Below are 14,029 nucleotides of genomic sequence, written 5' to 3' on the forward strand. Positions count from 1 at the left end.
AGTCCTCTGGCTCTTGACTCCCACAGGGGAAACAAAAATTAGAATATTATGACCTCCCCTTACTCCACATGCAAGTCTCCCAGAAATTTCACACATGTATCGAGGAGAGAACGTGTCCCCTTGTTAGCATATTCCAAATTTCGATCCACTCCATTAATTAGATATTCTCTGCAGCAATGTAATCTTGGAAGATACTCTCTCCCATATTTAGCTTCAGCACAGTGGCCAATCCATTAGCCCATCTCTCCTTACCCAGTTCACCCTTCATGCCCCCCTTGTACAAAGACATGGCGAGGTCTCCTATGGAGATAGGTTCAGTGTGGAATAACAAGTTTTGGCCCCTCTCAGGGGCTCTGTAAATCCTGCTTCCCCGCTGCACAATGGAAACATATCAGTACCACTGTAGGTAGTGCCTGCTATGGCAGTAGATGAGGGAGCAGATTTAGGCCCTTATTATCTGTATTCCTAAGACTCTAGCAGACATAGGAAACTGTTGCTGAATTAATCTTAACAACATAGGTAATGTGAATGTATCCACCTGATACTGAGCTCTCTGCACTGGCTTCCTATGGGATAGAGGCCAGTTCAAGCTCTCTATTAACCTACTGATAAAGCTCTCATCAGGACTGATCCCATCTCCCTGAGACATTCTCCTTCCACAACCATGACCTCTCACAATAGCTAAGATCAGACAGAACAAGGAAACAGTTAACCTATGTAGGGATGCTAATGCATGCAAGAGACAGAACTAGGATGAGAGTTGGACCTACACTCCCGCAAGAGCTAAGGGGGGACCACTTGCCTCTGTGCTTGCAGAACTAAATGTAAAACTCGTTTCTCCACTTTAGCTGTCCCACAATCATGCCTGCACACACACACGTGCACACACACACGCCCCCCCCAACCCAAAACTTATAAACCAATCAAGGTATTTCTCCTGAAAAATAGGAAAGAGGAGAGAGGAAAAGGGGCAGATTCTTCTTTCTATTTTTAAATATGTGTGAGGAGCATAGATAGGACAGTGCTGAGGGAGGGAGGGATGGGGCGAGGGTTAGATAAATAGATTGATCTTTGAACAGCTTTGAGACAGCATTATTGGTAGGTGATCACACAAGGTATCAATTTCAAAATATCTGTTCTTATCCACAAGGTCTTGTGTTTGAGATTGACCAGGGACAAACCTTTTAATGTGTCTGCTTGTCAAATTGAAGATAACCTTCAGTAGATATCTACAGGAGGAATCTTCACTAAAATTGTTTGAGGGCAAAAAGCAAAATAGCATATTTTGCTTAAAAGCTCCTTTTGCTAATGGCTACGAAGTTAAGTCATGAGCTCAACTATTCAATTTTACTTTTCAATTTTTCTTCGTATATGACAATGATTTTTTATGACTCTGTATATAGGACACTGAAGCATAGGGTAACATCTCGCCGCAGTAGAGACCTCTTGTAATGGAGTCATTTCTTTTTCCACCACAGAGGAACTTCACTAGAACTGCAATGGAAATTTACACATGGATTTGCAATGAAACAATCTGACTTGAATGAATGATGTCCATTCTACTTTATGATGGGGCTATTCTTGAGGGATTCTGGGGCCAGTTCTCAAGCAGTACTGAATAGACAGTTAGAAATGGGATTTTTTTTAAAAAATTGGTGGGAGGGATGGTAATGGAAAAAACTAAAAAAATCCCAAACCAAAATTTGTGGGAGAGGGTTGATGAAAACATGGGGGAGGGGATTAATACAAAAAATCATTATTTTGCAAACATTTCCCTTTTGTGAAAACACCATTTTTTTATCAAAAAATGTCTCAATCACCTCGCTAGCACTGCGCATTTGCACCCTCCTTTTAAATCCACGAAATTGCAAGTGCTTAGCAGGTCTCAGAATCTGGATTTACAAACAGAGTTTGCTTTACCTAAATCCACTAATCCAAAAGCCTTGTTCCATTTTTATTCAGTCCTCACTCAGGCCAAGTTCCCATTTAGGGGGAGTGAATAAGGACCCAACTGCCAGGTTCCACTGTATACAAGACGATTATTATTAAGCATGGGTGTTAGTCAGCGGTAAGCTCTCCTTTAGCACTTAAACTTCTGGTGTTCCCACAAGGAAATCTATTGAGAGACTGTGCTTTGTAAATTCATTTCCCTTTGCTGCTTATAACACAGCTGCTATATATTATCTTATACATTTGCCCACAAAGGTGCATTCTATAGGCAAGATTGATCCATTACGAGCATCCCTTTTTACTCATTCACTGCTTTTCAGTGTAATGTTTGGGGACCCTGTTCTCAGCCACTTGTACATTTCAGCACTTGAAATGCACCAAGAGGGACAAACACTTGACTAATATCTCCACCTTAATATCTCCACCCGTCTCTCTGTTTCTCTAGCTTTCTCCCCAACCCATTGTGCTGACCAATTGTGCTATCATAAAGCAGAGCATTGGGGGTTGTTTTGTGGTGGCCAAGGACCACGCAATCACAAGCTTTATTGCATACCATCCCAACCAGTGACCCTTGTTCTTATCATGAGAGCCCATTCAAGGGGAAATTACACCAGACTTCAGCTGGGGAAAGTGTCCCTCTGTTTCAAGGCTATTCAGGGCTGTGACCACAAAAGGTGAGAACTACAGAACAAGCCTCTTCTGCTTTAATTGTGAAATATTTCAAGCAACTAGTAAAAAGAAAAAAACCCAACAAACAAAAAAACTCCCAACAAAAAACCTATTGAGATCAGGTAGTCCCAATTCCCTGAGATAAACAAGTTCAATAATATACTGGTCAACAGAGTTAGCCTATCTTCAACAGGCTTTTGTGTTTTTAAAAAAGGACTAAAATAACCACTTGGAAATGTTAAACCAAGGCATGGCATTTTAATATGAAAATAGAGGCCTACTATATTTTTGGTTCCCTCTAACAATGATTGCCCTCAATGAGATCACTTAGACATGGCAAATTGGTTTCTGCCAGGGTTTTATGATCATAAAAACAATTCATACATATTTATGGCAAGCGGCTTTCAAGCATGGGTATTTTTTGCTTATTACCATAGTAACAGCCTGGTCATGAGAAGTGCATATTTTGGCTCAGTTCCAAAACAACATTAAAAAATGTTCTTTTTTGTCAGTTTTTAACAGGAATCATGATGAATATTTGAATTCTATTTTCCAATTAGGTGAACTCAAGTGTTTTCTGGCAACACTGTTTTTTCCCCTCATCTACAGAAAATGTGACTTTTTTTTTATGCCAAGGACTTTTGAGACAATAGCTGTGGAGACTCCCCTCAGCTCTGTTTATAACGATATCTAATTCTGTGCTAATTTTTAATGGCCAGGATTCCCGAGAGATTTATTTGCAAATTTCATCAACTTGAATTCCTGCTTCATTTTCTGAAATGCAGTGCTTGGAACTGACCCAGCTAGTAGGTACTCTTGTGTCCCTCTTAAACCATTACAGCATAATATAATGGACAGTGACTAGTTATCACAAATAAAACACCCTATTGTCTAGAGAATCAGAGAACACATTTAGTCTTGGGTGAACTCGCTGAATTAGATGCACCATTGACCCAACTTAAACAAACACACACTGCATTTTAAGCCTTGAATTTCTACTTAAACCAATAGGACTGGGGCAACTTTTAACAAAAAGGGACCTTTATACATTCCATTCATGAGTAAGTAGTTCTGCAAATGGAAGTAAACAATTGACAACCACTCATGAATTATCTTATTAAGAGTCATTGCTGAAAATTCTTTGCACTCTTTCTCTCAAGGTCTTCTTAATATGTCACCATTATACTTTTCTTAATGTCTCTATAGTACTGCCATTATCTAGACCCTTTTTCTATTAAGATTCTCCATATCATGAAGATGCAGCCTCTTATCTAAGGACATACTGGTCTACACACGCTCAGTAATGCAAACTGTGGCCCTGATCCTGCAACAAAATGCAGGCTAATCCTTTCACCCACAAAGAGCCCCTTTGACATCAATGTGTGCACCATTATTTGCCTCTAACTGCAGTGGGAGTCTGATTTTATCTTGTTCAGATCATGAAGAGATTATTTAAGAAGGAAGGAACTGAGCTACTCTTGTCTCTGGCCTTTTCTAAAAAGAAATCTTTGCTCTGTTTTTTAGGACGCTAGGTATGCACTCGAATAGCTAGCCCATGCTGCCACACCTTCACAGCTCTTGTTTTTCGAGCATCTAGATCAAAGCTAGCTCGGGTATGTCTACACTCCACATCTTACAGTGTAGACGTAGCTTTATTAGCAAACCACAATGGTAACTTTTGTTGATCCTAATGAAAGGAAAGTAGAAGAAATCAGGACATTCTAGGTGATGATTCTAGGTGCCTCCAGGCTTGTCTTCACTGCAGGGGTAAGTCGACATAAATTAAGCTATTCCAGCAACATGAATAACGGAGCTGGAGCTGACGTAGCTTAGGTTGACTTACCGTGGTGTCTTCGCTGCGTTGCATCGACGGGAGATGCTATCTGGTTGAGTTCCTTTATTCTTCTTGGAGTTGGGAGTACTTCTATTGGAGTACTGGGGTCGACCGGAGAGCACTCGGCCATCAATTTATTGGGTCTTCACTAGACCTGCTAAATCGATCCCTGCTGATTTTTGGTTGCCCAAGTTCAGACATTTGGTTTCCAGAAGTTCTGGGCAATCAAAACTCATATTTGCAAGGAATGAGCATTGTGGGTGCTTGGCATCTCTGAAATGTAGGCCCTCTATAGCTATATTTACCTCCCATGCATAGCTACATATGCATCCCGTTTTAAACATACCAAATACACTTCTATCTTAATGTAGTATAAAAGAAGCAAGTTGGAGTACTCTTTATCTTCTTTGAAAATCCATAGATGTTATTTATTGTCTCTATTTTATACAGGCTTCTCATCTAAAGACACTGTAGATGTAAATATATTGTATGTGCCAAAGGACTATAAGCATCACAGAAAGAGAGAGAGAGAGAGATTGTTATAGTACTCAAAGTGTGCTAGGTTCTTTCTAAATGGAGATGAAAATTCAGGGCCCATTGACTTCCCTTGACGTCAAAGTACATTGGATTAGACCCACAGTCTCTGCCTTGCCCACTTTACAAACAGAAATACTTTGCTATATTCCTCCAGTGTTTTATTACTGCATAAAACAGCCATTAAAAAAACCCCACTTCAATGGGTTTGATCAGAAAACACTTAAGTAACACAGAAGGAATTTGCAGATTTTTGATACTGCATTATTACACTAATATCTTAATCCTTTACCAATGACATTTAAATCCCTACTGGGACCTGGATTCAAAATTACATTATTTAATGTTTATACAGTGAATAATCCAAACAATATTTAACACTAGCAAAGAAAAAGCACACACACACCCTGCATGGATTGTCTGCTTTTCCTTTTTTAGCAATTACCCAACCAAGGGTCCTATTAAATTACCCTGCTTTTTATGATCTTAAAATGAAACTCTCTGTTCCAAACAGTCTACAGAAGAAATGTTTTAGATACATATCTGTGCCATGGAGCTCAGACTCGAATTCATGTCCAAAGCCTTCCAAAGATCAAAGCTGTTTAGAAGCATTTTAGAGGTTCCTGGACAAACCTATTTACTATAGATGGGCCCAGTCCTAGTCCCACTGACTTGATTGGGCACAAGATGAAGACCTAAGAGAGTGGATGAAGAAATGGAAATGATCTACAAGTGGAATGTCTGCTTTCTTTTGGGTTCATTGTCTTCAAAATCATAATATGGTTCAGGTAGCTGGTGTGCTGGGCCCACTGCTTATTGTACTGATCAAAATCAATTACCTTGTGCTTTCCCATATGTTTGCCATGTCCACCTGTTATCTCCTCTTACACTAAGGCAGTGTCTATACTTAGGCTTGGCAGAATTCAATTTTTTAAATAATATGGATTTTTAAATAATATTAATGTTCACTTTTTATTTTATTGATTGAAATGTTCACAGTGGAATAACAATATGAGATTTAAGTGTTGTTTTCTATTTTTATTAATTTCGATTTTTCACAGTTACAAAAAATGATGGCATGGTCAGTCAATAATTACTTAATGACAGTAGAGGCAGAGATTCAAAAAGTTAAAGCTTTATAATCATTGAAACACAAGTCGTCAACATCACATGTCAAAATATACCAAATAAATATCTTTCAATCAAATTCTAAGACGTTCTCAAGAGCATTCCTCTTATTTTGCTTGTCTATAAATTTTGATTATTATCGATGGAAATATTTTTTGTTTGTTTGTGTGTCTACGGTGAAATCAACATTTGCCAATAAAAATCAAATCCTTCTAAGTCTATCTATACACAAAAGCTGTATCTCTGCATCAGTATAGTTAAAGTAATACAACTCCCCCAATATGTGGATGCAATTATATCAATGTAACTGCACCTTACACCAGTCTATTCTTATAACGGAAAGGAAATAAGTTATACCAGTAAAAGGCACCAATATAACTGCATCTACAGTAGAGGTTTTACCTGTTTAATTATACCACATCCATAATTGGCATAGTTACACTGCTATAAAAATTGCATATAGACCAAGCCTTAGTTTGTTAGCTCTTTGGGGCAGAGACATTTTGTTATATGTTGGTAAAGTGCCAAGCACCAGAATATGATACAAATAAATAAATAATAATACCTAGCCATTATTCAGATCAAAAGGAATGCAGAATCTATACTGTCACAAGAAAGGAGCATCCATACCAATTTTTTTTCCTACTGTGACAGTTTAAAATCCTTGAGATGAACCACCATGCATGGGAGAAATTTGTGGAGGAGGAGGCTTAGGGAACTGACATTCTGATATAGCCCATAGATGTATACAGAGAGGATTTCTTCTCTCCCTATCAATAGTTTTTTTCAGGTTTTCTCCAAAGTGATACACAAAGCCAATAATGCTCAAGTTCAGTTTGAAATCTGAGCAGGTTCACCCTTGCCCAGACCTTGAGGGTACATTGTGAAATAGTATTTTTCAATTCACCTTCATACACATACTGTAGGGCAATCTCTTTATCATGAAAGTGCAACTTACAAATGTAGATTTTTTTTTACATAACTGCACTCAAAAACAAAACAATGCACATTTTTAGGGACTACAAGTCAAATCATGAAGGGACATACAAATGTTTAGCCTATCTGGCACGTAAATACCTTGTAATGCCAGATACAACAGTGCCATGCGAACACGCCTGTTCTGACTTTCAGGTAGCATTATCTTCCATAAATGTAAACCAACTTGTTTGTCTTAGTGATTGGCTGAATAAGAAGTAGGACTAAGTGAACTTGTCTGAGGTAAATTGAAAAATACTATTTCTTTCGTTTATCTTTTTTTACAGCGCAAATATTTGCAATAAAAATAATCATATAAAGTGAACGCTGTACACTTTGTATTCTGCGTTGTAATTGAAATCAATATATTTGAAAATGTAGAAAAACATCCAAAACCATTTATAATAAATGTAAATTAGTATTCTGTTATTGCTGAACAGTGCAATTAAAACTGCGATTAATTGCGACTATTTTTTTAATCTAGTTAATTTGTTTTACATTAATTGCATGCATTAACTGTGATTAATTGATAGCCTTAATTTTCAGATGTAGTTCTATCTCTGTCCTCCACTCCGTACACTAGCTGCCCATAGCATATCAAGCTCAAGATTTCAGTCCTTATCCTCTGGGTCTGGGCCCAAAAGACCTAAAGCTTCACCTAAAAATCTGGGATGAGGACCACAGTTGACAGCTCTGCTTCTCTGTCATAATGGAATGGGTAAAGCAGAAGACAGAGCTTTCTTGGGGGTTCCTCCAGACTGAGGAACAAACTCCCACAGGAACTAAAGATCATCCCAAACCTCCCCACATTCCATTTCAAATGCCAGCTGTACTACTTCAACCTGCCTTCTCTCAGATAAACCCAGAGGAGGAGGGACATGGTCTCCCACAGTATTTCTGCTAGCAAGTTAAAGAAGTATGGATTCAATTAATGGACTATAAGCTGGATAGAAAGTTGCCTAGATTGTCGGGCTCAACGGGTAGTGATCAACAGCTCTATGTCTAGTTAGCAGCCAGTATCAAGCGGAGTGCCCCAGGGGTCAGTCCTGGTGCTGGTTTTGTTCAACATCTTCATTAATGATCTGGATGATGGGATGGATTGCACCCTCAGCAAGTTCCCGGATGACACTAAGCTGGAGGGAGAGGTAGATACTCTGGAGGGTAGAGATAAGGTCCAGAGTGACCTAGACAAATTGGAGGATTGGGCCCAAATAAATCTGATGACGTTCAACAAAGACAAGTGCAGAGTCCTGCACTTAGGACAGAAGAATCCCATGCACTGCTACAGGCAGGGGACCAACTGGCTAAGCGGCAATTCTGCAGAAAAGGACCTGGGGATTACAGTGGACGAGAAACTGGATATGAGTGAACAGTGTGCCCTTTTTGCCAAGAAGGCTAACGGCATATTGAGCTGCATTAGTAGGAGCATTGCCAGCAGATCGAGAGAAGTGATTATTCCCCTCTATTCGGCACTGGTGAGGCCACATTTGGAGTACTGCATCCAGTTTGGGGCTCCCCACTACAGAAAGGATGTGGACAAATTGGAGAGAGTCCAGCAAAGGACAACAAAAATGATTGGGGGCTGGGGCACATGACTTATGAGGAGAGGCTAAGGGAACTGGGCTTGTTTAGTCTGCAGAAGAGAAGAGTGGGGGGGATTTGATAGCAGCCTTCAACTACCTGAATGGGGGTTCCAAAGAGGATGGAGGTTGGCTGTTCTCAGTGGTGGCAGATGACAGAACAAGGAGCAATGGTCTCAAGTTACAGTGGAGGAGGTTTAAGTTGCATATTAGGAAAAACTATTTCACTAGGAAGGTGGTGAAGCACTGGAATGGGTTCCCTAGGGAGGTGGTGGAATCTCCATCCTTAGAGGTTTTTAAGGTCCAGCTTGACAAAGCCCTGGCTGGGATGATTTAGTTGGGGTTAGTCCTGCTTTGAGCAGGGGGTTGCACTAGATGACCTCCTGAGGTCTCTTCCAGCCCTAATCTTCTATTATTGTATGACATATAAGAAATCCTATCAAAACCAACAGTAGACTGCACACACAATTCTCCCCCTGGGGACAGAATGGATGGAAGGAAGAAAGCTAACAAGCCCTTTAACTCTAGTGGCACTGCTCACCACTGCTGTAATATCTCATAACCAAGCAAGTGGGGGGAAAGGAATGAAGAAATAGGAAACAGAAATGCTTTCTGACTTTGTGTTTACTGTGCGGGTCAGACAAAGAAAACAAATCCTTCCTTCTGGTTTGCCACAATCCATTTTTAAGAATGAGTCAAATTTAGGTTGTAAAGGGCAACACCTCTCCTTTCCCCCAATGCTTCTATGTTAAACGAAATCATGGAAGACACATGACATGCATAAACAGACACTTTCCCTGCTAAGTTTTCATGTCTGTTCTTCAAACCTACCTTATTTAATGGCCTAATTTTTTTTCTTCTTCTTCGTTTGCGGAACATTTTATAATTGAAACCTTTACTCTCAAATATAAAAGTCAACTAAACATGGCTTGAGGTTGTGGCACAGATATGTGTGTGGAAGAGAAGAGGATGGGTAGACATGAAGGAAATAAATGTTATTTCGTCTCTTTTTGAATGGAAAACATTTTTACAGGCTGATTTGGAATATTCTATCAAAGAAAGACAATTTGGAAAGATCTTCTTGTCTCATGTCTGTTTCATCTCTGTCATAAGTGGTTAATTGAGTTTTATTCCGCTCTTCAACTATGTCAATCTGTAAATACATACTTTTTAAAAATCCAGGACAGTTCCGCAGACACATTTATTAATATCAAAGCTCCTCATAACCTGTCAACATTCCCAATATAGAACCTTATGTTGGAGAGCTGAATAGATCAACCATTTCAAGATCCCATGAACTGAAATATAGGCACACATTGGGCAGTGTGCTGTTAGGTAGGTAGGTAGATAGTGTGACAAAACTCTGTCCTTGTCTCCTTGGGTCCTGTGTTTCCTGGCAGATTTTGCTAGCCTCAGAGGCTCACTGTGACCCTCCACGTAACCCTTCTCTCTCTAGAGACCAGGGTCACAGTCTACTGAGCTATTTTCATCATAAGCCAGCGAGGGAGGTGAGGAGAAGTTATCCTTCCTTGCACAGTCTCTGTTGTCTCCCAGTCTCAGTGATTAATTGGAGGGGAGGACAAAGGGGGGAACCCAGGCTCACCCTCTACTCCGGGCTCCAGACCAGGGACCCTAATAGTATCATCTATGGTAGCTGATCTTTTAGAAACACGACATGTACAATTCCCTGGGCTACTTCCCCACAGCAGCCCTCACTTCCTCAGGCTCCACTTCACCCTTACCTCAGGGCCTCCTTCCTTGTGCCTGATATGGTGTGTACTGCTCAGTCTCTCCAACAGTGCAACTTCCTCCCACAGCTTCTGACATCCACACCCACCTGACCAACTGGGAGGCTTTTAACTAGTTTCAGCTAATCCGTGATTGGCTTCAGGTGTCCCAATCAACCTAGCGTTCTCCCTGCCTTCTGGAAAGTTCTTAATTGGCCCCAGGTGTCTTAATTGACCTGGAGCAGCTGCCATTTAACTTATCCTGGTACCAGGGATTTGTTTAGCCTGGAGCTAACATATCTATCTCCCACTATTTTTCTATAGCCATCTGGCTTTGCCCCGTCATGATAGATAGATAGATAATCTAATAATAGTTTGAGATCCTTTCCTATCCACCAACCTTTGGATTATGCATGACAATTTTGAAAGTGTTAAAGGCAATTTTGTTCTTAAAGAAGTGGACTTATGCACTGAAATATAAAGGTCTTGATGCAATTCAGATATTTGTTTGAAAAATAGCAACCGAGCGTGTTCAGTAGCTGTTTCTCATAACTTATTTGCTATGTAGCAGCACCATGTTGAAGTTCATTAGTTCCATAACAAATATGGACACTTAAAGGCCCATGGTTGCTCCTGTTTTCATGGTTTTGTATCTTGCAAGTTTCAAACAGCATTCCAGTTCAGTATTGCAACGATATGGCATGTAAGCCTGTGTTCTGAGGTCTCCCAGGAGAGCTGGAGGATTGGACCAACTTCATCTTGTGTGCTGAGCAAGCCTTCTTCCTTGTCTAAAGCCATATGACTGCTCATTACAAGGAGCTTGTGGGGGATCTGAGAGATCTGCTCAAGGATTTAGGGTCACTTCCATCAAGATTCACCATCACTTTTGATTTGGAAAAATAGGACTGTTTGGTTTCACAAATTCCCTGAGGACAAGCCTAGGGGGCTAATAGACAGTATGTGTGCAGCAGGCAGTGGCAGTGAGACTAGGATATGGAGGTGAAGGGGTTACCTCAGCACTACTCAATACCTATGCAAAACTGAATGGGCTAACAACAAACTGAGGCCCTGAACATGCAGATGGCTCCACTGAGGTCAATAGGGCTCTGCGTGGCCATTGGAGGCGAATGATTGTAGAAGGTTGGAGAAGGGCAGATGGTCCTGATTTTTTTAAATCAATGGGATTCCCAGAGGGAGAAAATGTCCATGTTGCATTTTCATAACCTTTCAGAAGGATGGATTTAAAGACCATCTCATATGCACAAAGGATCAGAATTAAGGTTGTACTAACTTTTTGAGTTAGTTTTGAGTGCTTGACTTGGCAATCTGAAAAACATTCGTTCAATGTCATTTTTTGTATGTAATTCCCTAGAGGGAGAATTACATACAAAAATGTATGTATGCAGGAAGCGGTGCGGACTGAGGGATGTGCTGGCTGCCACTTCCCGCAGCCCCCATTGGCCTGGAACAGCAAAGCGCGGCCAGTGGGAGCTGTGATCGGCCAAACCTGCAGACGCTGTAGGTAAACAAACCAGCCCGGCCTGCAAGCGCATTTCCCTGGCAGGCTGTGTGCCAAAGGTTACCAATCCCTGCTGTAACATTTGAAGGATCATTGTAAATGATGCATGATCTGAAATGAGAAATGTTCATCCCACTCACACAAAGAATGCTCTGCTTTCTCTAGTGTCCTGAAGTGTTTAGCCATTAGAAAAGCCATTCTGTCTTGGAATAAGTCATTTCCCCTTTCAAAAACAGCCAAAACCAGACTGGATTTAGCACTAAATAATATACAGTGGGGACAATCCTGCACAGAAAGAAGGATGAATAAAATGACCCAAAATTTAGGTCTTTTCCATCTTTAATCCTGATGATGCTAACTTCCCATTATGACAAATACAGACAGCCCCTAATGAGTGACAAAAGCAAAGACAGGAGTTGGAGTTATTCTAGTTACATCATAGGCACTGACTCCAGGGGTGCTCAGCACCCACCAGCCACCCACTGATCAGCTGTTCAGCGGTGGGCAGGAGGTGCTGGGAGGAGGGACAAAGTGGGGAGGGAAGAAGTGGTGGAGCAGGGTTGGAACACCCACCTGGAAAAAAGAAAGTGGGCACCTGTGCATTACATTGACAACCCATGGAATATTACCATATGCTGCAGGCATTTCAGAGTTTGCCAGTTGCTCTTCTAACCCAAACTATCTTACCATGAAGACAAGGGAGCCCTGAGTAAACTCAAAGCAAACTAAGAAAGGTTTCCAGTTTTCAAAACAAAGCTTAAGCAAAAGTCCCAATTAGGGTGATCAGCTATCCCGATATTATTGGGACTATCCAGATACTAGGGGCTTTATCTTATATATAGAACTATACCTTTCCCCACCCCTGGATTTAAAAAAGTGTCCCGATTTTTCACACTTCGTATCTGGTCACCCTAGTCCTAATATGCACTGGGGTTTTGTTGTTTAGTTCTTTTAAAGCATGGCTGGCTTCATGAATTTTAGGCCTTGCCCTGAAGTTCCAAGGTAATCATCCACTGGCCTCATGTTGATTACAGGTTTTTTCTGGAAGGTAGGCCCAACCAACGAGTCCTGTTACGATGAAGCCCGGGGGAGCTGTTCAGTTTTGGGGGGCAGTTCCTGCAGCCATTTCACATGGGAGGGGCTAACCTATCCCCTTGACAGGATGGCAAGAGACCTATTTATATGGCCCTCACCACTGCGGTAACAGAGCACCTCGGTCATTAATGAATTTTACCCTCACACCATCCCTGGGAGGGAGGGAAATTGTCATCTTCATTTCACAGATGGGAACTGAGAAGGGTAGACTGAGTGACTTGCCTAAGCTCCCAGGCCGGCAGGCTCTGGATGGGTAAGGCACTGAAACCAGCCATTGCCCAGGGTCCCTTCCAATAGACCATCCTTCCTCCCCTCCATGTTTTTCTGTGGGAAGGGATGATCGGGGCCAACGTGTGAATGAGCAGTTACTGCAAATGCAAAAGAGAAGTTAAAATACATCGACACTCCTAAAATCTACATTTACCGGCTGGGTCAGGGAGCTGTTTTACTTGCTACCAATAGGAACTTTCGGAATGGAATCAATTAGTATTAGTTTAAAACATCATCTGGTTTGGTTTAACAGAAAGCTTCTGTTCAATGAAATACAGCATTGGTAAATGAAAAATAAAAGTTCTCTAATTTTAGTAACTCCTAAAGTAGTACTTTAAGACAAAAACTGTGGTACAGTACATCTGGCATTACTGTGCGTTTAGATAAATCACCTTTTTTTCCTTACTTTTTTTCTTTTTTAATGTCCTTATATTACTATATCCCGGCAACAATCTGGAAGAGAATAAATAACACATTCATCCTTAACATGAATCATAGCCCCTTGCAGACTGATTGCTTATCTTCATTAGGGATAATGATAGGTTATAAACTGTTTCTTTCTTTACTTTTTAAACAGATTGTTGCTCAGATAATTAAAATCGTCATTAATATCAAGATACAAGGAATCCTTTCCTGAAACCATCTCCATTTCTGTGCAAGATGAATGGCATTTATGTATAGTTTTCAACTACCAGGGATGCAGAAATCAAGTATAAGACTCCACTAGAAAGCTGAAAGGCATGATAAT

The sequence above is a fragment of the Dermochelys coriacea genome, chromosome 8 (genome assembly GCF_009764565.3).
Source record: "Dermochelys coriacea isolate rDerCor1 chromosome 8, rDerCor1.pri.v4, whole genome shotgun sequence".
Lineage (NCBI taxonomy): Eukaryota > Metazoa > Chordata > Testudines > Dermochelyidae > Dermochelys > Dermochelys coriacea.